The sequence below is a fragment of the Ochlerotatus camptorhynchus genome, unplaced genomic scaffold (genome assembly GCF_037179485.1).
Source record: "Ochlerotatus camptorhynchus isolate MF236.1 unplaced genomic scaffold, CSIRO-AGI_Acam_v1.1 ptg000428l, whole genome shotgun sequence".
NCBI classification, from domain to species: Eukaryota; Metazoa; Arthropoda; class Insecta; order Diptera; family Culicidae; genus Ochlerotatus; species Ochlerotatus camptorhynchus.
Genome location: NW_027040914.1, coordinates 861,246 through 887,647, shown reverse-complemented (window position 1 = coordinate 887,647; position 26,402 = coordinate 861,246). Strand labels below are relative to the sequence as shown.

General features: G+C 38.5%; 1 protein-coding gene across 7 annotated transcripts in view; it reads left to right on the top strand.

The window, feature by feature from the left end:
- Positions 1-26,402, top strand: part of Hip1 (Huntingtin interacting protein 1) — an 82,967-nt gene that overhangs the window by 15,409 nt on the left and 41,156 nt on the right. Inside the window, exon 1 of one of the 7 annotated variants that reach the window (XM_065234028.1) lies at positions 20,631-20,828. The exons of the other annotated variants lie outside the window; for them this stretch is intronic. The gene's annotated coding sequence lies outside the window, so the exon portion shown is untranslated. Of the gene's footprint in view, positions 1-20,630; positions 20,829-26,402 lie in introns of those variants that run through there. 7 annotated transcript variants of the gene reach the window in all.

Sequence of the window (26,402 nt, the reverse complement as noted above, 5' to 3'; positions counted from 1 at the left end):
GCTTCGCTGTTGGCTCCTCTGGTTCTCACCCGCTCTATCGCGGTTTTTGCTTCTCTACGCTCCACAATATTCTGCCAGGTTTAATCCATGATCCACTCTTTCCGCTCATCTAATGTAATATTCACAATAGGCAATAATAGGAATCAGATCGCGGAAGGTGACAGTAATCATCAGGGTCATATTATATTGGCATCGTTATAATATTCAATTCGATTTGCTGTGGTAATTTAAAGTGTCACACGCAACCCAAGTAGCTCAATTCCATCTCGAAAAGTTGAAGCAGCCTGTTTATGACTGAAACAAGTCGTATAGAAGATGCCACGAACGATTTGTACTAGGGTATGGAGTATTTTAGTCATGACCATAAGTTCAAAATGACTTCTGGAAAACTCTGGAACAGATCCCGGAAGATGCATGTGACCTCAGCATCATGTTTGATTGGAATTGTAATATTTACTTGACTTTGCTGTAGTGGGTTGGAGTGCCGCACTCTATGGAATATTTTAGCCAGCATCATAACTCCAGAATGACTTCATGAGAACCTGTATCAGATCCAGATTTCCGGAATATTTTAGCTAGGACCGTTTTTTCGGGACCTAACACCACTGCGACCAGTAATTTGATCTATTGTAGTATATCCCGTGTCCCTAGTTTAGTGAATGTCCTATTACTCCATTACTATTGAGAGATGATTAAGAATTCGATTTTTTTTACAGTTGTAATTCTTCCAATTATCGCAAGGATCCGACTATAATTGAAAGGTCTCACTATTTATACACAGCAAAACAAAAATTTTAATATTACATCCAATTACATGTTGAAACAACCTGCCTCATGCTGAAAGCCTCCTTAATAAAGATAAATCAATCAATCAACCCTCCAAAGCGCCCCTTTGTCAGTCAAAATTGGATTTCTTAGCAACAAAATTAAACAATGACACCGATAATGACCATGCATCAAAATCCTAGTCTTAACCACTTCAAACTAGAGAACAACGAATAGAAGATTAGGAATCACATAGATGAAGACTAACTAACTCATTTTTTTTGCTTGTTTCAAGATCATCCTCGGTAGACAAAGCCGGGTCTTGTCACTATCAACAAGGCGTAAAAAGTAACAGGGACTAAGATGTGTTCCTTTGATAACTGAAAAATAATGTTCCCCTAATTTTAAGTAGTCAAGACTAGGATGGTAGATCTTAGATCTCGTAACGTACCACGAAAAGGTGATCTACCCACGTTACGGGGCAGCTAGGACCGTTAGTTTATAATTACTTCTGGAGCACCAGGGTCAGATTCTGTCCTCATCCTTATGTTTTGTTTGCATTATAATATTCACCTCGGTTGAACATGCATGATTTTACGTACCACGCGATAAAGTAGCTCCGAATATATCATTCTTAGTAATAATCCAGAATTTACGGAGCCAGATACTGGAGGCATTGTAACAGATACCAATATGTCAATATGACAATAAATGGTTTTCATGGATATGATTATACCTTACCGTATCGTATTGCGGAACCTATGAAATGGAATTCCGGAATCCCGAAACCGATGCTTATGTGACAATATGCCAAAGGAATCACTACAAATAATCTTTATTGACCTTATCTTATCATGCTAACATGATTTGATATTCAACATGATTATTATACCACGAATGTTACTGTGGGGTATAAAACCGGATTCCAAGGATTTCCCGGAACCGATACCAATGTGCCCTTATGTCATCAGATACACTACCTGATTTCATTGATGATAGCTTGTCATTTTGGCATAATATGATATCATAACCTCAATGTAATTATATTCCAACAAACCATTCGCCGGAATTCACAGATCCGCGTTCGGGAACCGATGCCAAACTGGCCAAAATCATCTCAAATCATCTTCATTCACTTGATTCTAGCTATTTGACATGATTTGACATGCCACGAGATACTTTTGCCTGAGATATTACTATGTCCTAAAGAACCGATTTCCGGGACTCCCGGAACCGATAATATCGTAGCCATACGTTATGGCTACTAATCATATCTCATCTATTTGATATCATTTGCCGTACAAGACAACCGATTCGCGTGAAAATTTAAAACCATTGGTCAAACTGGTTAAAAAAAGTACAAAAAACACAGACATAGGGTAGAGCACTACCAACAATCAATACGAAACTAACGATTTTAAATTGGCTCACCACTTTAGTAGCCTATTGGTCCCAAGCAAACGATTAACGTACCCTATTCTAGTTGAAATTCTATTACTACACTATGTTTGTTTTGATTCGCTATGAAAGTTTGACAGATAACATGAGGGGTGTGTGGATTCATGCAGAACATGCAGGGGTGAGTGAAATAGCTTGGGACTGCTTGGGACCGTTGTTCTGGTACTGAGTGAGCCAAAAATAATAATGATTTTCTTCGGGACCCAGTGGTCTTAGAGTTACCTCTATGGCACTACTGCGTCGTAATCGCCCATTTCCGTTCTATCAATCAGAAAACATCAATAATATCAATGATTTTCAGTGTTCACTCGGCTGTCGACAAAAGCAGGCCACTCTCGATGTGTGCTACGCGATCGTCTGTTTTCTCGGCAGCAACCATTGTGTGGTCCTCCTCATTGTTCTTCATCAGCAGTTCTTTCGGTCGATGCGTCGTCGACTTTGGAAAGCAACCGTTTCGTGATGAGTGTGTGAGTGCTGACCACGTTTTGCGTCCATTGCTGCAATGGACGCGCTCTGACCCTCGTTGGCGTACAACAATTTGCCATACAATGAAACCACTGGAAGCGGCTCCAGTTCTGATGGAGGAGGCTTTTTGGATAGCGGAAGATAAAGTGTTTATTGTGTTGTACCTTTTGACTATAGTTTTAAGATGTAAGTGACCAAGAATCCTCGGCTCTGTAAAGTTAATTCGGTTGAGCCTTATAATCAAATAAATTAATAAACAAAAAAAAAATCAATGATTTCACCGTGCACAAATCAATTATAGGTTTGTTCCGATGCGTTAGTTCATTAGCTACAACATAAATCCTATTAGAGCGCATTGTATGAATATTTACGCTCATTGTTCTCAAAACAAAAGAAGCGCTCCTAGCGAATCTCCTTTTTCTACGTTTATCCGTAGGACGAAGAAAATCTAATGGCGTTTCAATGCGTTAGGACGGAATTGAAACTTGTAAGACGAATTTAGAATCAAGAAGCAGTGTTAGATTTTAAACAATATCTCAACAATTTGTGACTCTTTATCAAATCCAACGGTACGTATGGAAAGGTGAATAAATTTAGAAGTCATCTTTGATAGAATTATTCCATTTTTTGTTCAAACCCGTTCAGAAAACAGAGGTAAAGTGCGGGTTGTGCTTAGTAGGACGGAAATTAGATCAAAAACCCTATCTACATCTCCCAAGAACGAAGAACGCTCTAAGGGGGTGGTACCTACGGCAAAAGTTAGTTCATTCTTGAATAAAAATCCAAGTTTATGAAAATCGGATGAGGCATTGCTGAGAACGAGTTTGTTGAACAAAAAAAACGTTCGTCCTGGTACTTTACGGGTTAATTTTATTAGCGATTAATTTTGTGTGTAGGCATCGTAAATGAACTAATCCATGAACACGCAGCACTGCTTTTATAATCTCAGAATCTTTTCGATTTTGTAAGATTGTCCCAAGAATTATCAAAAGTTTTCTTCCATAATTCTACTGCAGAAAATTGTTGAAAATTAGATCAAAATTATCTAGAAGCTCTGCTACGAATTATTTTAAAAATCACTAGGAATTCTCTTCAGAATTATCTAAAAATATTTCTTGGAATTATTCTTGTAGTGTAAAAATTCACTTGTTCCCATAGGAGTTGGAAAGTAGTTGCCAAAACAAAATTCTGCTTCAATTCGAATTGCCAAAGCCCTCCTTCTGCTCTGTAAGTTTATGGACTGTGTGCTTTAAAGTAATTCTAACTAAACTATTTCAATTTCAAATGTTTTACCAGATGCATTCATCACAAGTCCATCATTTCTCCCCGACCTTGGCAGATTTAAAAACAGCAGTTTTATCCACCTTTTATGTTTCTCTTTCGTATGTATGCTTTGCTTAATGGCCCATCATCCAGCCACGAGTGCATTTTCCACCCAGCGAGAAGCCTACTGCGTGCATAAACGATGAATAATAAAAGAAAAGTTACTCTAGCATGCGAAAACTGTATTATCCATGGCATGCTTGCCATCAATAACTTACACATCGATTTCCAATACCAGCTCGTCCTCAACTAGGGCCAGACAACAGTTCGTCAGTCAGTAGGCGCATGCTATAAAATTGATCAAATATGACCAAACATTCTTTCAACAAATGAACGCGATTTCAGAAAATGAATTTTAATTTGCAACGAAGATGTTTTGATTCAATTTCCAGCATGCTTTCGGTTTTCGATCGGATTAGCACGCACAAACTGACTATCGCTTGAAAAATTTTGCATCAGTTTTGAAATGGGAAAGCACACATTGCGTGAACTGAAGAGAAAGGTGGATATTTTTTGCCAGAATCTCAATACCTACAATTTTTTTTTGCTAGAGGTTGTATTGTGGCGAGAGCAGCTTTGCAGAACCCATTTACCGAGGCCAGGTGTGGGTAGAATTTGAAGCTCGTTTGCTTGTTGTACGTTAATGACCTGAACGAGGTCCCCGAGTTAAATGTACATTACATACACATACATGTATTGGACATTGTATTCCGATTCCTAAGAAGTTAAATTTTACAATTGGGTTCTTTGATTTTATAAAATATATCGGTTAGTATACATCATCTGAAACGACTTCATTTTTAAAATCAAGATTTAATGCAAAATATTAACTTCACTGTTTGACGCTAAACTAACAAATCGACAGCTCGCTCCCATGCAAGTTCCCACCGAGGGGCGCTAAGATGGTGATTTTTGCTAATGTAATCACACTTATTTAAAATAGTTTTAGTGCACCAAAATTGCTGGAACTGAAATCCAAAATTTCATCAATTTTGGTGCACTAGAACTATTTTTAATAAGTGCGATTACATTAGCAAAAATCTCTATCTTAGCGCCCTCGGCGCGAATTTGTATGGGAGCGAGTTGTCAACCAATCTATTGTTCTTCAAATTCAAATGGGATCGATAAAAATATCATCGTGTTCAGAAAACGAAGCTCTTTCAGATGATGTATAAAAACCGGTGTGTTTTTTGAAATTAAATAACCCAATTCAGTACAGTATTCGGGTCGCTTTGATTATACGAGCTAACTTGAGTTGAATTCGGTTGGTTGCATCAGTCAAAACAGGTACGCATAGGTAAATGTCACGTTGGTTAGCACTCGCTATGGAACTGTTATACAACAGCTGTGGGCGTTCTTCAGACTGCGTTGGTTTGCTGCCGAAGAGGAACCGAAATGGGAAAACTATGCCCATGCGAATCTACCACCGGAGTAATTGCGCAACGCTGCTAGTCATATATTTTACATTTCAAAGTAAAGCTAAGAAACTTCCCTGAATCGCTTATAATTGAATCAATCCCACCGATGCTTGGTTGCACTAATTCAATCTAAATAACATTATTAATCTACAGCTTTCAGCTTTCGCCACACTGACTTAGTGGCATAATCGCTGAGACGTCATCCATCAGTCGAGATAATTTTGCGTAGCGTGCCCTGCCCATCATACCGCAGTAAGCGTGGTGCTGCTGATGATGATGATGAATTCACGCCAACCTCTTCGCTTTGCATCGCAGCAACCGGGGAACGACGCTTTGCTGCATGCAATAATCTAGACAGAGATCTTCTTCGGGCATTCCCTTATCACGCTAACTTGAAAATACCCATTAATGAGTAAAATTTGAACCCGTTTTGAATGAAAGTGTCTTGACCGAGGGATTATCTCATTAACGGGTAAAACATTTACCCATTTAATGAGTATCTGTTACCTGTTAATGAATAACTGTTACCGATTAAATTCCAATAATGGGTACCAGCTACTCATCAAATTGCTAAACATTTTACTCATTAATGAGTTTTCCATTATACATCATGGGTCAAATTTTACTCATTAATTGTTACTTTCAAGTTAGTGTGTAACAGAGAGATAGCTCTTCTTCTATAGGCATTTGAAAACTGTTCCACACACTGCACATTCGAAGCGCGGAGGCGAGAAATTTGCTTATTATATTGCTGTTACACTCTTTCCAATCGCTCTTGATTTAGCGGCGGTAAGCGAATCCGTTGCGCTTGTTGATTGTTTACATAGCTACATCCCGTTGCCTGCTGCTCTTCCCTCTGCTAATTGACGGATCGGTTTCTCCGTGTTGATATATACTGATCAGTAGGCGTCGCTGCGATCATTGCCATGGATTATGCAGTTTCGTGACGATCAGATTGTTATGATCAAGCGATTTTCTACGAAAGCTTCACTTTTATACTAACATTGATGTGATAGTCACTAGCGACTCCAAGTGGAAAAAGTATGACTTGAAGCTTTCCTTACAAAAAGTGAAAACTTGCTACAATCGTAAACGTAAACAATCGAGTTTATGCGAAGTTCTCATTGTTTGCAAATACCTCCCGTTTAATCATCAATCAACTCGAAACTCAAGTGACCTAACGCCCCCACCTTATGACTTATTCATCATTTAGGATAGGAATGTATAAAACGCTCCACCGGGGCAAAACACCCTCTTTGCATTTCTACGAATCAAGCATTCATATAAATTCAGAACTGATGGGCAAGCTAAATATTTAATGGGACCACTCTGCTATGGAATGTTGACAGCTGTCAGTTGCTGTAAATCAATAATAAAAGCAAAATGCTGAAAAGTATCCATCCGATGTCATTTTTACCGACGTTTTGGTAAGCATATTTAAAACGATATTTTTCGATTACTTTTTCGAAGGGATGTATCTGCTTTTGTAAACAATGCATTTGATCGTCGAGTGGCGTAACTGATAGGTCGTCCACGCATGCTAATACTACCATCAGATATGGGATTTTTTAGTATGCGTGGGCGAGCTATCAGTAACACCAAATCGACGATCAAATGCAGATACGTCCCTTAGAACAAATAAAGGGTGATACGGTCAAAATTTGGTCAAGGGAAAACGCGTGTAAATCGGTGAAATCGTTTATTTAAAAAATCAAATTAAATTTCTTTTTCAAGTTCAATTAGTATAAAATTCAGGAAAAATATTCAGTTAGGCTTCCGCTTTTCCAAATCCGAATTGCCGGGCCTTACGCTTGACCCCTGCCATCAGATTTTGTACAGCCACGTTGTCCACCTTCTTCACCGCCTTCTTTGTCGTCTCAGCGGCTTCCGGTTTTCGATTTCCCCCCGATCCAGACTTCCTGGCTGTCGACAAACGTTCCCCAAACACTTTAATTACATTTGTAACGGTTGATTTGGCAACTTTTAGCGATTTTGCCAACTTTGCGTGCGAGTAGCTCGGATTTTCGCGATGCGCGAGCAAAATTTTTAAACGCTGCTCTTCTTGCTTGGACGGCATTTTGACAACTGAAGAGTGAATTCCAAAATCAAAATAGGAGCAACATTCTACACACACACACCTTCAAAATGAGGGGTGTTCAGGTTTTTTAAATGCAAAATTGAAAGAAATACGTCAAGTTGATATTGACCAAATTTTGACCGTATCACCCTTTAATCGATATTTATTCTGTCTTCGTACTGCATGAGACATCTAATAATGTCACTCTGGGGCAAGTCACACCTTTGTTGTGGGGCATACTATCCTTTTAGTATAGTCCATTCTATATGCACGAGTACACGGGAAAAAATCCGATCTCCAAAATGAGAAAAATGACTCATGATTTTATGAACACAGCGTATTTTCCTGTTATGAAAATACACCATGAATAATATTCATGATATCATGAGCAACTTTTGCGTAACGCAGCAAACATTTCCAAAATCATGAATCATCCGAGTTGGCTTTAACTTTTAACCAAAAAATGTAAAAAGAATAAAATAAAGTATCAGACTGGATTCGAACCAAGAACCTTGAGGTCACTAAACCCTTACTTTGACCACTAGACTATCAGTACTTGTATAAGATGGAAGGCAAAAGGCGTATAAGAGATACCTATGTAGTGCGGTTTATGAACACGGTTAGCCAAGTACGTGTAACGCTTTTAGCGGTCTTGATTCCTCTGCATTATGAAATCATGAATTTCCATCCCGAAATCATGAATCATTATTACAATTTCATGGGATGGCAAGTTTTTTTCATTTCATAATTTTTTATCCATGAAAATGGAACCGGATTTGTTTCCCTGTATTGATGGGTCGAAATTGAGGATAACAACAACAAACCAACATTTTTAGCTGTGAGGAGAGAAGGATATCAAAATTCGCACTTGAAAAACAGATTACACAGATGTGCGTGTTATAAACGTCAAAAAGGTCAATAGACCATACTGTTTCTTAGTTGTGAGGGCATATTATATGACAGCTGGGGCATTTTCCCCCGCGTAGTTGATGAACCTAGGATTGAGGCGTTATCGAAAAATGTTTCCATACTTTTTTAACTGCCTCTGAAGATAAAAGTACGAGGTTGTATCCATGATACGACCGTAGATTTGACGTAGGATTACGTGCTTGGTATCAATATTTGGCGACTGTGTTAGGGAAACCGCTTTTTCTTATCATGAAAACGCCAAGTTTCTGATGACAAAAATACGCATTTTCGTGCACAAAAGCACTTTATCAAAGAGCTTGGAGAGTGATGTGGCTGGCAGCAAGGCGAGCGAACGTGCAATGGAAATTAACTCTTAAACAACAATAATTTATGGTGGTCCTGAAAAGAACCGTTTTCTGGTCATGGTTCAGTAATTCTGAGGGTGTTCAACACAGATGAGGCTGGCGAACTGTGTGTTGTTTGGACCGAGCGTGACGCGCTTGGCATAGATGACCCACAGCGACTCACAAAGAGCTACTGAACCCGATCAGTAGCTGTGCGGCTTCTTCCTCCTTCTTCGGTGAATCGAGGGCTCTTGAGGGTAGCCTTGATAGCTAGCTGCTTGCGGGAAGCCTTTCGTTTTGTACTGGAGATCAATGTATAACGGCACGTGCCGAAAGCACTGCTGTTGCTGCTGATGACGACCGGACACCACCACACACATGAATAAGCACCATTCGGCCAGACCGAATGGAATTCGATTTTAAAATCTGTGTTAGGGAAAGCGCTTTTTGCAGGCAATCGGTGATAATTTTGATCACCATTGCAGCAGTTGGACATTTGTGTAATTTTCAATAGTGACCTTTTGAAAATTGATAAAGTGTTCATTTAGCAGATTTGTAGAAAAATTTCCAATAAATTGGCTTGTTTAGAATTAAAATCCATCCGCTATTGACAGAGTTATATGTAGTCAGAACCTGACAACTTTTTGTAACGCGGTATATATTTTTTTTTAATTGTACCCCCAATATGTTGCCGAAAGACGTAATCCTACGTCAAAAATAATATTACAACCTGTTTCTACCTCCCAACATAACGGATGTATGCGATTGTTCCATTAATTAAAAGAAAACGGTTTAAATATAGCCCTATTTACTTAAAAGTGGCGTATTACCCCTTTTACCCTACAAATTTCATTCAACATAAAATCGGGTTCAGTTGTCGTGAATTCGTTTGTACCCGAAAGAGAAAAAGAGAGAATCCAATCCGCCTTTTTTCCGACCCTTTAACCGCACGTCTCAATCCATGTGACTTAGCGGTGCTTTTGCCTGTTAGCAGCAACCAACCGCAACCGTTCCCATTTTGGGGGAAGAGACTCTTACTAACGTTTACGTAACGCTTCTTCTAGCCTCTCGTTCGGTGTCTAAACCTCGGGAAGAGAAGCAATAAACAACTGAAATGAAAATAAAGCATTTAATGCTAATGCCAACGACAACCAACAGCCTGAAGCACAATAACCTGGTTTAGTAGGTACCGATATAGAGTGAGCTGCCCCATTTTGGCCCAGCTTGGGGAGTTTGCTTCCTTTACTCAATCAATAAATGTTGATGAGATACAAAAGAATTTAACGTAAAATTTTGTGCTTGTATCAAATCAATTCAAATAGCACCAATATAGGGTGATTCACCCTACCCTAGCATAGCATCATAGCATGCTAGGATTTGAATTAAGTTTTGAGCGAGAATTCTTGGTGAAGTACCCACTTTGGCACCGGACAAAAAACAAACCACAACGCGGAACAATGTGAAGGAGAAAAACGGTGAAATTGCGAATCATGACTCCGTTCGCCATCGCTAGTCCCCTAGGGAAAAGGCGGACACACACATACACACTCTAGAAATTGAATCATTCTTGGCCTCCTACTAGCTAATAAGCTCGGAACCATGCCAATCAAGAGCAATGAGCTGGATTACCGAGGTGAAGCAATCGGTTAAGTTGTTTGAGTAAAACCCCTGTATGATAAAAGCAATTAGTGACGTCACTACTTGCGTTTACGTTGATTTTTTGGATTACTAATACAACCATATTTCACGATCTGCTTCACCTCTGTCTGTACCTCATTGAATCAAGAGTGCTTTGCTGATTTTGTGCATGCCTAGGGGGAGACAGCTGGAAATGAAGACCCTTCGAAGAAGAATACAAATAAGACAGCTGTCCTGCCTTATCCTAGGTGCTTGCTAGTACTTGCCGAGGGGTTTCTACCAAGCTTTGAAGATGACCGGTACTATCTTCGATCCCAAGCTAATCGATGTGAAATGTGGTGTTCTTATTTCATCCGCGTTTCTAGTATTATATCTATGATAGTCACTTCCTCTTTCAATTCGATCACACAAATATCGAGGCAGCAAACCGTTAACTACTTTAAAAATGAACACCATAGTCAAATATACAATTCTTTGCTTCACCGACAACCATTGTAAGGCGTCTAACATCAAATTTGAGGAAGTGAATCAAAATCATCTCAAAATCAAACGCATTATTTTACTCTGCAAGCGCTGTAATCTCGATATTCGTGTTGCATTGGCCAGAAATAAAATGGAAGGACAAAAATCAAGATGAGGAGAGATGATTGATTTGTATAGCTGTATTTTACTGGCAATAGTTAAATCGTTTTTCAGTCGACATAGCATTCCATACTTCTTGGCAATTTTCTTGATGACATTGTCAATGTGAGAGTTGAACTTAAGTTTGTCATCAATAATCACGCCAAGATATATAATCTCCTGAACGTGATCAATAGTCTCATCATCAATTACAACAGAGACGTTCTCATTTAATCGATTCCACGAAATTACCATAAATTTAGTTTTACTTGTATTCATTTTTAACTGCTTACACTTCAACCATCTACTTAGATACTGCAAATCTTCATTCAAGTGTGAGACAGCAACTTCTAAATCCTTAGCTGCAATGAATAACACAGTATCATCTGAAAAAAGATTAATGTCGCAAAACCGTAAAACACGTCGCGAGTCATTAATATACATAATAAATAAAAGGGGCCCCAATACACTTCCCTGGGGCACTCCAAGGTTTTTCCCCGCGGGACTGGAAACAGAATAATTAAAAACAGTCTGTTGAGTTCTGTCAGACAAATAACTTTCAAACCAGTACTCGTAGCAAAGATGAATACTAAGATGAAACTGTCGGAAGAAAAACTTTCAATTTTAGTGTCCTCTTTCACGGTTCCTTTCATCCAATGAAAACCCCCCGTATGCAAGGTAATGTTGTGGTTTTGCTGCCCCCTCGGTAGAGATGGAATTTTGCGCTAATTTTTATCAAAACAATCACACCAAAATCAGAGATCTCCCATTTTTTAATTACTCGATTAACAACTAATCGATTATTTTTTTTGTTCGCTGTGCTGCCATTTTTCCACCAATGAGAGTGAAGCACATGTTTGAAACGATCGGTGATGATCCTCTGGAGATGTTAATGCTTATATCGGCATGATATAACCGATTACAAATATTTTACTTTTCGGTTCGTTGATCGATTAATCGATTATTCTAATGAAAATCGGCCATCACTAGATGAATGTGAAACGTCATTTCAAATATAAGGACTGTACATAAATAATGATACAATTTGAAAGGGACCGGGGCTAAGCACAAATTACGTCCCCACGGTAACTGAAATAAACATGAGTGTTCACCGGTTGCTCGTAGTTCCAAAGCGCTTGATTGTACTTAACAGTAAGGGCCTAGAAATTGTTTCAAAAGCGCGTTTCAGATCCAAAAAAACAGCAACAATCGTATCTTTACGCTCCAAGTTGTCTTTCCACTTTGCTAACACCAAATTCAACGCAGTTTCACAAGAATGACCTTCCTGATATCCCGATTGTTCTGGTATCAACAAAGAGTTGCTATTCAAATACTCCAACAGCTGGCCCTTAATAAAAAGTTCTAAGATTTTCTCTAATGTGCACGTTGACATGTTGATGGGACGAAACTCTTCGGCTTTAATCGTTCCAGCAACTTTTTGAATAGGAACCACTAAGGATTCCTTCCAAATTTGTGGCACGTGTCCATTCTGCAATGATTTATTAATAAGGTCCAGAAAGATGTGGCCAATGACATGAAAGCAATCTTGAATAACTCTAGCATTAACATTATCTACTCCAGCCGATTTTCCTAATGAAAAACAAATAACTCTAAGTTTATCTAATGTAATTGGGTGAAAAACTTCAAATCTACAACTACTATTAACTGACTGTTTTATTTCGTCAGGTTCATCGACCAATTCAATAGATTGATTAATCAATGAAACACTGTCTACGAAATAATCATTAAACTTAGCTGCAATTACTTGTTCTGACTGTTCTAATGTGCCATTAAAAGTTATGGACAGCGGTTTGCAATTACTAGGTTTTAATAAAGATTTCAAAATGTTCCATAACTCTTTGCTGTTGTTTTGATGCTGATCAATCTTCCTTTGATCATATTCACAACGAGTTTTCTTTATCGATTGTGAATACTTATTACACGCGATTGTGTACCTATTCCAATGATTGTCATTATTAGATCTACGAAACTTTTTGTCCTTTTTTCCGTTTAAGACGCAAAAGATCCAAATGGTACCAGCTGTTCGAGTTTTTCAAAGAAACAAACTTTTGCTCAACTAGTTGATTGGTACACGTTTTCAAAGCGTTATTAAGAACAGCTGTAGATTCATCTAAGTTACCGGCCGCGAATGAAAAATCCAGGCTTCTCTCAACAAGATTCGAAACAGTTTGCTTCGAATATTTCCTCCAGCACTTCAATTTTACAAAATTATCGTTATCGTTAACATGGTCTAAGACATTAATCACTAAAGTCTCATGATCGGTTATTTTCAAATCAGTATCCGTAACTGAACAAATGGAATCAACGTGGTCAATTAAAGTTCTACTGTGCCTGGAAATACGTGTATATTCATTTACCGTTTGCTTTAAATTAAAAAACTCAGCTAAACGCTTCAAATGATTCGAATTATAGTTATCACGCCAATTAATATTAAAATCACCAGCCAATATATTTAATGTACTAGAATCAAGGAATTTCTCGAGCCAATTCTCTAAAACTTCAACAAAACGCTGGTCACTAGAACTGGGAGAATGATACAAAACACCATAATTACCCATCTTCATGTCACGTACAACTGTAATGCCCAAGAACCAGTTGCCATCAATAACTTCGTTGGTACGAAGGTTGAATTGAACTGATTCTTTGACATAAATAGCAACACCGCCAGTGTGTCTAGAATGTGATAAACAAGCAGCAACAATATATCCCGGAATACTATACTGATCAAAAGCTTCAATTTCTACAATATGAGTTTCAGATAATAAAACTAAAAGAGGACGTTTTTCCTCAACAATCTGACGTAATGCTACGTAGTTTGTTGACAACCCCGCAATATTCAAGTATAAAAAATCGAATTGATTCACATTCCTGGAACTTGGCTGCTATTTATTGAAACGCAAGCTGCTTTTCTTCTGATCAAAAAGTCTTTTATAGAGCAAACATTCCGAGCTAAATGCGGCATGGTTGACGTCCAAGTTCAATTTACGTTCTTTATTTATTTTCAAACAATTAATACATTTCAATACAGTTGACGTACACTCCGACGTTTTGTGTTGTTGGCTGCACCTAGAGCATCTATCACAATTTTTGCAATCCATGCTCTTGAGCCCGAATTATCCACATTTGAAACATCTGAACACATTAATCGCGGGAACTATCGAGCACCGATCATACCCTACATTTACTTTTTTCGCACATAACAAACATTTATAAGTATCGACCTCGACTTCAATTACAACACTAAATTTGTTATAAGTGAAGCGTGTTCACTACTTTTACATAATTTATAGCGCTGTCTTCATTTTGACTTTTTAAGTAGTCAATGAAGACATCGGAGGAAAACTGATCACTCATGCCCACTATTTTCAATCTTGGCACCGAAGTGGGAACAACAGCACTATATTTTTCACCCAGACTCAACAATAATGGATCCATCTTTACCATTCCTAAAATTACTGATTCTGTGTGCTTTTGGATCCAACTGAGTTTTCAAAAACTTACGAGTATCTTCGCAAGGTTGTTTGGACTCTTTCGGTTTAATCACAATGACCGGACGAGTCTTACGATTATCTGGTTTATTACTTTTACTGTTACTGTTACTATTAGTTTTACTTTGACTAGCACGACTATGTCTTTTTACAACATCCGCAAAACTCGCATTTTCTTGAAAAACAACATCATCATCATGATCACTATTACTAATTACTAATTTACGTTTTTTTTTTGCGTCTGGACCGAATCGTCCTAGATGAACTGCGCTGATCATTCTTTACAGCTAATTGGTTTTCCGCATCAATTTTAAAAAATGAACTTTTCATATTATCCAATTTCTCACAAATTAAATTTTCAAGAACGCTTTACATTTATTCTAATGTCTGCCATCCAGCTTTTAACCGCGACGTCCACCTGAGCAGCAATGTGATCTCGCATGCCAGTGATCGAGTCCGAGAGTTGAAAAACCTTCTTCATCTCTTCCTCTATCCTTTTGACGCGCGAGATCAGATCATTCTGCTCGTCACAACTCTGATCTGATAGACAACTATCACACTTGAACAGAACATTTGCATTATCAGCTATAAGCCTCGCCGCAGGCTTAGTGAGTGTCGCACAAGCGAAATGGAACGTTCCTTTGCACGGACCTACACATGTAACTGGGAGCCCACTCATAGCAATAGACTGCTCGCATACATTACACACATCCATTTTACCAAATTAAACGCTAACACTGTTAGCAGCAGACATATACAGGGGAGGAGAAAACAAAATAAAATTTTACCGCCACAGCTCACTATACAGAAGCAATAGCGCGCCGGGGGAAAAATACAAAATTAAACAAAAACGAGTTGCTAGGCAAACTTTCCTCTACTTATCCTGTTTAAAAAAAACACAACGGGCACGCGTTGGAATAGTCCTTTCGCGGCACACGGCACTATTTCACACGAAATTATGAATTTATTTTCACAGCGCAACTCAACAAAAACACTACTTTGTACGCCATACTAATGTACTTATCTGATCGCCCAGAAAGTACTCGGAACTTCGCTGAATATCATGAAACTATCTAAAAATATCTAAATTTATTGTAGCTTCGTTGATGTTCTCTAATCAACTTAGCTTTCAACAGAAGCAGGCCACTCTAGATGTGTGCACATGTGATGTGTGTCACGCGATCATCTGTTCACTCGGCAGCAACCATTGCGTTGGTCTTCCTCATTGTTCTTCATCAGCAGTTCGATGCGTCGTCGACTTTAGAAAGCAACCCTTTCGTGATGAGTGTGTGAGTGATTACCACGGTTTTACGTCCATTTCTGCAATGGAAGCTCTCTGCCCCCGATACTGTCATACAATAAAACCACTAGAAGCGGATCCCGTTCTGATGAAGGAGGCTTATAGGATTGCGGAAGATAAAGCGTTTGTTGTGTTGTACCTTTTGAATATAGCTTTACGATGTTTTGTATAATGAACAAGAATTCTTTGCTCTTTAAAGTGAATTCGATCAAATAAATAAAAAAAAAAACTTAGCTAAATTTTGAAAGTTAATTGAAGCTCTTCAAATGTCCATGTATAGGATCCTATCACTCTTAAAATACTTTCACATTTTCAAGATGTTCAAATAATTTTTACTGAGTTCCAGAAATTCTCTCGGAGCTTTTCTGAAGTTTCCGAATTTTTTTTGAAATTACTTGAACTGTCCGTTGATTTTCTGATCTGACTGTTCTCGGAGTTTCCCTGAAGCTCTCAATTATATTGAAGGCCTCGGTTCTACTCTGAAATAAATGCAACTCCTTTAAACTTCCCTAAATTTCTCTGGACTTCTAGGAAGTTCGTGACATATTTTGGAAGTTTCCATAAATTATCTGAAGGTCTCTGTACTTCCCTGAAATACTAGGAACATCTTAAGGGGTCTCGATTTGTTTTTCTTCAGTATATCATGGAACTTACAGAATTTTTCTTAACTCACGCTAATAGACCTCCATAAGTCTGCACTAAAGTAACTGGAACTGCCCTTAGGATCTCTGAATTTCCCCAAAGATCTCTAGTTTTAGATTTTCTGAGGTACCTAACTACCTAACAGACCTGTAATTCGTGATTCAATAAGTTTAAAAATCAATGGTTGCTTTACAGTACTTTCATTACAACTTCAAAGTAACAGCATTAGGTGGTTACATTTCTCCAGTTTGAACGAAATCTCGAACCTTCCTCTTGATGGAGCCCATCAGTGCCCGCACAGTGGAAACGGCCGCGGAATCAGCGCATTTCTTCCATTTTGCCCACATTTGCTGGATGTCCTTGACTGCCCCGCCGCTTCTTCGAAGTCGCTGCTTTGAAATCGCCCAGTATATTTCGATTGGTCAAAATTTGGCAGCTGGCCAAATCGGGCCAGAAGATAAATTTGGCCTTATGCTAGCGGATGAACGGCAATACACGCTTTTTCTGGCATTGTTCGATGTAAACTTGGGATGTCATCGTCGAGGATGTGACGAATGGTTCCGTATTCAGGCCACAACTGCAAATCGCTTGCCAAATCATCTTCGCGAACTTGTCGGCAAACACGAACTTCAATCTTCCCGGCACATCCCCACGTCCAGTCGCGATGTAAAACTTTTGACCGGGAAGCTGCTTAAAGTCGAGTTTGACGTATGTTTCGTCATTGATCAAAGTGCAGCCCTTGTGTTTCGTCAAAACACGGTCGTTCAAGCGCCTTGCACGCGTTTTGGCCACGGAATTCAACTTCATGTGCCGGTTCGGATATTTACTGACCATATACGACTTGCATCCTTCCCTGGCAAGGATGTTCTGCACCGTTTGAAATTTGGTTTTGTACCTTCTGGCCACATCTCGGATCGAAAGACCGGGGTTGGCTTTAACGCATCTCAACACCTTCCGCTGATTCCTTTCCACACTCAGGGTTTCCTTGTAGGTTTTGAGCACTCGACAAACTGTTGTTTTCGGCATCTTCAGCACTTTAGCCAGCCTGGAATCGGACCACTCCGGATTTTCCAGGTGTTCGTGCACAATATGTTTTCTTGTTTCGAGTTCCATTTGACGTTATTTCTCAACGCGATCAACTACTTTGATCAAACTTGCACCAGTTGTTCTCTATAGAAGTGTAAACAAACCACTGTCAAAGATTTTCGATTCCCAACACAATTTACTTTTAGTCAGCCTTTAGAAGTTCTTTAAAGTTTCCACACTTTTTCTCAAATTCTGTATATATCTGTAGTTCTCTTACCGGTGAAGTTCTCTAAAATTCTAGGAACTTCTTTAAAGTTCCTGCAATTTCCAGACGCTAATAGAACCGCTTTGAAGTTCTCCCAGAAAATTGCCCATATTTTCAAAATGTAAACTTCCCTTATGTTACCGTTTCAATATCTTGAACTTGTACATGGAATATGATCTTAAACTTACTAAAATTAAGTAAGTGTTAAACTTCAACATTTAATGAAGTTTATTGTAAAGCTGTTGGGGTCTCCCTTAGCTCAGTCGGTAAAGGCGCAGCTACAAAGCGGCTGGGTTCAATTCCCGGTCCGGTCTAGGAATTTTTCGGGTTGGAAAATTTCTCGACTTCCCTGGGCATAGAAGTATAATTGGACTTGCCACACAATTATATCAATGCAAAAATGGTACAGGCATCGAAAGCTCTCAATTAATAATTGTGGAAGTGCATCTATAGAACACTAAGTTGAGAGCACGCAATAAGCTAATAAGGGAAATGCAATAAGCTTGAAATGCGAAGAAGAAAAAGAAGAAGAAGAAGATGTAAAGCTGTTTCTTTAAAACTGATTGTCATATATAAAAAGTAGCTTTCTTATTATAATTTAAAATTCTGGAAAACCTGGAAAATTCAGGGAATTTTATTTAGCCAAATGAGTAGATATAGAAAGACAATCAAATGTCAAAAAGTTCTATAGAAGCACAACATCTTCGAATTGTTCGAAAATTAGAACAACATGTGGGCATCGATTGGACAATCAGATCCAATAAGAATAATCTATCTTCAAATAATAAGATCACGTAAAAAAAGTTGAAAATAGTCTGGCTTGAAAAAAGTGACCCTAATACCAGCCATAACTGGTACACCCACTCTACAAGGAAAAATTGAGGTCTTAAGAATCTCCACCGATGCACCGGGTTAAACAAGCTACACTGACATCAACCAACACACACTCTATCTGTATATTTTTTGCCGAAGAATGGATCAACCATTGTAATTTGGCCATCTCTAGTATACAACACCCTCTCAGTCGCAAACACAGCGCTTCAAGTGCAATCAAGAGGCCGGGAAGAAATGAATCACCTCAAAATATGTGGCGTAAATGATTGATGTTTGATTGGAGCCGCAAACATGCGGCGCCGGCGAGCGCGGCTTATTGGCTAACTGTTGGCTGAGAGCTCTCAAGGCAGTGACGCACCTCACAAGAAGCATTGAAAATTGTAAATATTATTATTCACATAGGTACCTACAATGCTGGCATCGGAATTGGGATATTTTTTTCCAGCTGGGAACTCCACTCGTAGGCGTAGGAATCCCATGAACGCATATCGCTCACCTGCTCCTGCCCGAACCATTATCTAATCGCGACTTTGAAAATTGTATCAGTTCGGGCCAGTGCTTGCTACAAGGTGCTACCCATAGCTTCATTTGTATCATAGTGGCTGATAACGACATCGAGCGGGACCGCCAGCTAACCGGAAGCACATCACCCTCGCGAGAAGCGGGTTCACTTCACACAAAATTCAAACCCATGCAATACTAAGTAGGCAAAGTTGGGAGTAGTTATAAGTTCCGAAAGCAGCACATGAAGATAGTATCAAGAAGAAAATATCGGCACATAGCCACGTATCAATATCGTCAATCATTGATAACGACCAAGATTCCAGGCGTAGGGTAAATGTTCAAATTCGAAAGAATGATTTTAACATGAAATGTTGCCCTTCACTTGCAAAGTTTCGCGTTGATTTGTATTCCAAACTCACTAACGCGCTGTCGTCTGCCTTAACCAAATAATAAGTGCCAAATGGATGACTCAGTACACGCAAGCCGATATGCAGCTAATCTGCGGGCACGAGTCAACCTACACCCGGCCACCGTACCCTATTAAGGTTCTACAAAGGGTAAGTAATTTTGTGTTCTTCTTCTTTTTTAAATATCATAAAATCATCATCATTAGTTTACACATACATTCATATATTATGAATACGAAAATTTAAAACATGTATTTCGTGGGTAAAACACGAAAATTTCCTGGGTAAAACACATTCACTGTATTTACTTACTTGTGTTCTTCGAAGTATAGCACAATTAAACGCAATCGAATACACGAAACTCAAAACAACTGCTTCACAAAACTCTTGGTGTACAAAATTCATCACAAAGAAAACCATTTCTACTTTACTGCTTTGCTAGCAATCGTGAAAGTATCATTGAAACAGCGGTGCCAGATGTATTGCCTCTAGCAATGAATTTAAGTTTATTGAAACAATTAATTACGAAGTCTGCCTTATTAACATAGATGAGTGGATGTATTTAATGGTGGATAAATATCAAAAACTGATTAAATAAAACATAAATGACCATTTTAAACATTTTACCGGTCCAATTAAAAAAGTCACAGAAGATTGAATTCAACACTAACAGGGTTGATGGCAGCAGTGCACGTAGCCTGTTATACACTTTCCCGCTCAGGGGTGTAAACAAACTTGCATACAGCGCAGTCTGGCAGTGCTTATGTTTTGTCTGCTACATTCTTATCCACTAGATAGTGTGACATCACATTTGCTGTTGTATTGAAATGAAGGAAGAAAAGAGATGGTTAAGTTTTCCTCACCATACCAGTTGATATTTATGAAAAATGGGCAGTTTTGGCGTGGGGACATGCACTTCCAATGAATTTTACCAATACATTTAGAAAATGATGGTCGAAGAATATTTCAAAAAGAAGAAGTAAACAAAATAATGACCCTTTGTAGAACCTTAAGCCCGACTCAACCAACCAACCAACGTTGACCTGTATTACAGTCGCAGCTGCCAGTGGTGTCATGTTATCGATCGGTCCGGTGCTGCTCGATGATTCCTAATCCTATTTGTGCAGTAGTGTGTGGACAACGTTTCCTTGTCAAAGTCACCTCGAAGCATTCAGAGACGAACGGTGGTCAGTTTACCGTGGTCGTTTGAGGAAGAAAAACTGAATACCGGAACTAACACGCGACCGTCTGTCGGAGCAAAAGAAGTTTAGGAAAATTTACAAGTGATTTAAGCGCCTACAGGCAATTGAGTGAAGCCTGGAAGTGAGTTTGAGGATGATCTTGGAGTGAGAAAAGTGTCTGAACTCTACAAAAAAATATCAAATTGCTTGTCACAAAAGACGTTCATGACCGTTAAAAAAAATCACCGTTGCATTTGCCATGATAGCATTGCCCTGATAAGATCAAAATGATTCACCTCGCATAGATAACGGGGCTTAAGATTAAGACTGTGCCATGAAAGTAAACAACAATCTGGTGATCATAAATCCTTCATCAATTTCGACATGTCCTGAATCACAGATTATTTACGATTTTAAGAAAATTCTGAAATGACGTTCAAGGACCAGTGCTGTTCAGTGATGCCACATTTTTACGAATTTCAATCTGTATTTTCATCGCAAAAAAATCTTTTTAATCTGTATCTGGCTGACAAAAAAATCAGTACAATTTCATTATTATGGTATCAATGCGTATTCAGTTTGCTTTCCAAAGAATTCATCTATTTTAAAAATCTTGAAATCCTACCATCTTGATTTTTTTAAGTCAGTTGTACCTTTTATTTCCTTAACACGATTGGTAACAAAATTTACACGGACTACGAAACTTTACACGGGCTACGGCAGTCTTCGGTATTGAACATACATCGTTGCGTTCAAGATGAACGTGTTTTCGCTGTGTTGCTGCCTTTCAAGTTTGCACATACACATAAACTTTTTACCCTTGTGTTCAAACATATTTATATCACACATGTGGGCGCGTCCAATGTTTGTACATGATGTTTGAACATTGTGTTTTCAACGTCTCAAACAACAACAGTGCAGCGAATGTTTGAAGGCATTTCTCGGTGAACTAAAATTCTAGATAGAGCTGGAATTAGGCCGTAACAGCCTTTGTAAACAATGACTTCTCTCAATGATTTCTAGGAATTCAAGACACGCCTACACAAACCAACTTCCCCTACTCGATGGTGATATCGATTTGCCAGGAAGAGCCATGATTTTCGAGAAATCCTCGAGAGAAGTCATTGTTTACAAAAGCTGTTACGCCCTAATTCCAGCGCTATCTAGAATTGCATGCATTGTGCGTAATTTAATGCTATTGAGTTCACAAAATGTGTGTGGATGAATATATGTATTAAGTTGGTACAAAAATATATAGAGAACATGGATTTGATTTCAACATTTGCTAATAATAGAGATTACAGAGAAAGTTCAGTGAAAAGAATACGGAAAAGTAATTTTTGAGGATTATTCCCAAAATTTTACAACTATAGGGAGGTGTCGTTTGTTAGATTTTGAGATCATAGCGAAGTGTCGCCAAATTTTAAAATCAAGAATTATCAGTTTATATGTTGTCAAAATGCATCGAAAACATCATTTTTACAATAAACGTTAAAATTACCTAACGGAAAAGGCCTAACATTTGATAACGGCACAAAAGCATTTGTAAACAAACTTTCTAAGACCCTTCCCAAGTAACCAAAAGTTCCGCATTCAACACTTCCAAGTTCCATAAAGTTCAAATAAAGTTCCGACAGAACTTTCAAGTTCCATAAAGTTCAAATAAAGTTCCGACAGAACTTTCAAGTTCCATAAAGTTCAAATAAAGTTCCGACAGAACTTTCAAGTTCCATAAAGTTCAAATAAAGTTCCGAGAGAACTTTCAAGTTCCATAAAGTTCAAATAAAGTTCCGACAGAAATTTCAAGTTCCATAGAGTTCAAATAAAGTTCCGAGAGAACTTTCAAGTTCCATAAAGTTCAAATAAAGTTCCGACAGAAATTTCAAGTTCCATAAAGTTTAAATAAAGCTCTGACAGAACTTTCAAGTTCCATAAAGTTCAAATAAAGTTCCGACAGAACTTTCAAGCCACATGAAGCAATCCGCACAAATCTTTTTTGTAACAAAATTTAATGTACGTAAATATGAAATAATCAGTGGCTCGAATAAATCATAATTCTTATATTTATGCAACATTCTATCCAAAAATAAAAAATAAATTATAAAGTAACTTCCTGGATTCGAACACGTGTATTCGGCATGTGATCTACGATTGCTAACCACGCCACAAGTGTGATGGAATACCATGTGGGCAAATACCAATTCAAGGTGTTGTGTTTCGTACTCAAGTCAGTCAGCAGGCTCAGAAAACTCCAACAATTGGCGGAATAACAGCTCACTTTAATATATTTCAGATGACGTAGTGGTTCGTGCTGAGACTCTCACGCAGAAGGACTGGGTTTAATTCTTCAACAGCTCCATTACTAATACTAATGCTGATAAATCAATACACATTAATACCTGCCTTTAGAAATAACTTTCATAAAAGTGCGAACTAAATATAGAATTGGTGTAGAGGATAAAAACCTTTTTTAATTTATTTTCTAAAAGTTCCGTTCAAGTTCCGCCAGAGGCTGCTTAGAATGCTCTTCAATTATGGTACCGGAACTTTCAAGTTCTTATAACGACTTAAAAATGAGGCTGCTTAGAATTCTATAGACCACCTTCAACCAAGGTGCTTAAGCCATAAATAGCCTTTTATCAGAACTTTTGGTTACTTGGGTTTATACGCGAACCAAAGTACGCCCATGCAAACCAATACCACTTTCGGAAAGATGAGAGTTGCCCCTATTGGCAAATCAAAGTTGGCACTCGTGGAGAATAGAAGAACTATAAAAGTGATGATAGTTTCAAAATTTCCCACGGGAAAGTATACGAGTGCAATCTTAAAATGCTTTTTTTTTTTGAAAATGGAGCATTTTATTTAAATCTGGTTGCTGCTACAGTGGTAGAAAAGCTGAAGTCTATGTTTACACCTGAAAATCTGAAAAGAAATTATGTTTTCTGTATTATATGTCTATTGAGTAGACCTTAAATTTTCTACTAACGTAGCACTAACCAGATTTAAATAAAATGCTCTATTCACAAAATAAAAGCATTTTAAGATTGCACTCGTATACCGTTCCGATTCAAATTTCGGACGATTCAAATTTCGGACACTTTCATTTTTAATTAAATATTACATCCAGTTAGAAACAAAGTAATAATGTTAGATGATCGTGGAGGGCACTAGTCAAAAAAATTTTAAATTTACAAGACATGTGGATCATATTCGACCGAGATAATCAACTTTTAAAAGTGTCCGAAATTCGAGTTTAAGTGTCCGAAATTTGAATCGGCACGGTACTTCCCCGTGGAATATTTTGAAACCATCATCACTTTCATAGTTTTTCTATTCTCCACGAGTGCCAACCAGGGTTACTTCCACTCACTTGCTATAAAAAAATGTTTTTCGAAATTATGAAATCATGAAATAGTATAATACTAATTAGTGCTTGTAAGTTACAGGAAGAGTTCATGAAGTAAACGTTTGACACATAAAATCTGTCAATATGGCTTTCAGTGCGTCACAATCAGCGATTTTACGACTCGTGAGCGCTCACTCTGAGTGAACCCTCACGAATCATAAAATCGCTGATTGTGACGCTCTGAAAGCGGAATTGACAGGTTTTATCAGTCAAACACATACTTTACACCATCTTCTTGTTACTTACAAATACAACATATCATTATAACATCTAATGATTGCATAATTCCGAAAAATATTTTTTTATAGCAAGTGAGTGGAAGCAACCCTGGTGCCAACTTTGATTTGCCAATCCGATGATGTTGTTGGTTTGCGTGAGCGTACTTCGGTTCGCGTGTAAAGGGCCTCAAAAAGTTTGTTTACAAAAGCTTTTGTGCCGTTATCAAATGTTACGCCTGAATTGATCAGACCATTATTCCACAAGGAAAGTGAAATTTCTTTCAGAATGCGTCACCTTCATGTCGATCACGATACTAATGTAATCAATCTTTCCTCTAACGATTTCTTTTGAACTGCGTACTGGGTCGAGAAATGCTAAAGAGAAGTAATTTCTTTAGCATTCCGAGTCCTATCTCGTAGCACATAAAAACGTCATTACTTTTCAGCTGCGTACCAGACTATAATGACCAGTACCAAAAAAACGAGATACTCCCGATAAGTACTTACCTTACCAATCAGGCTAAGGCCTTGTTGTCCTCTGCTGTCCGAAGAAGTCGTCTCCACTCTACTCGATCCATGGCCACACTTCGCCAGCCTCGTAGTTAGACCTGTGCGCCACGCCGCCGCCACCGACGATTTTCATGCGCCACCGTCGCCGATGAAATTTAGCCGGCGCGCCGCCAAAGTAAAATCTTCCACGCCACCGAATAAATTTATGTCACGCCGATGAAAAATCCGTAGAACCTTTTACGTTAAATGTATCTTGAACGCGTTGAAATTAGCGTGTGGTGCAGCGATTGTCATTTCAAGAGCCACATGTGAAAAGGGCATACAAGCTTTTTGTAAACAAACCTTTGTAGGCCCTTTTCTCGCAAACCGAGGGTCGCCCACGCAAACCAACAACATCATCGGGAAGGAAAAGCTTCCCCTACCCGCTAATGTTAATGGTTTGCGTTGGTGTCATATGTGTCACGAGAAAAGGGGATAAGAAGGTTTGTTTACAAAAAGCTTGTATGCCCTTTTCACATGTTGTTCTTGATTTACTCTTTTGACGTTTGTTCGCACTTTCTCGATCTACACGGAGAAAAAATACTACCCAAAATTTGAGTTCTTTTTACTTAATATTGACTTCAGCCTCTCACTTGCACTCATTATTGTTGTCAAAAAAGGAACGAGAGATTCGACCCAACGATATAGTTCGGCCCAATAAGTTACTTTTGAGTAAATTGCATATTCTCAAATTTAGGTGAATTAAACTTAATTTTGGGTAGAATATACTTAAGAGTAGGTAGTTTTTTTGCTGGTGTTAAATGGAAACTACTATATGCGATTTACTCAAATTTGGGTTATTGGGCTGAACCCCGGAATTGAGGGAAATGTACTTAATTTTGGGTAGTTTTTCATCTCCGTGTAGCACACAGGAATGAATCATTCAAGTCGGATTTACATTAAGGTGAATATGTGAATATAGGGTGTCCCAGAATGTCTAAGCACGACTTTCGAACACCCCTGCTTGTTTCAGATGCCGTTTGAACAGCTGATTATCACGCTGGATTATTGTTTACATTTCGACCAACAGTTTCGTGTGTCGCAAGTTGCGGTTCTTTACATTTCCGTGACAATGCGAAGCATTTCTCCGGAAAAGCGCAAACAGATCGTGCACAAATGGTGTACTATACCCATTTTCTTTTAAATATCATTATTAAGGAAACTTTCAGCCAAATCCCCAACATTTCTCTGAGTAAATTAGCGAAATTGGAAGGTGTAAGCATCGGAGCCGTTCGAAACGCGATTCGGAAGTATGGTGATGAAGCAACTTTCCAGGACAAGCAAAAGTCTGGAGGTAAACCGAACCATTTTGACCAAAATCTGAACCGGAAAATCGTGCAAGCTTTCACTCGCAAGAAAAGGGCTTCAGTTCAAGACGCTGCTAGAAAAGTGGGATCCTCGAAAAGTAACGTCCAGCGGGCCAAGGCAAGAATGGATCTAAAGACGTTTAAGAAGCAGAAGAAGCCAAAGCGAAGTGAAAAACAAGCCGCATCCGTCAAACCGAGGGCTCGGAAGTTATAGAGAGTTTTGACGTTTAATTGGC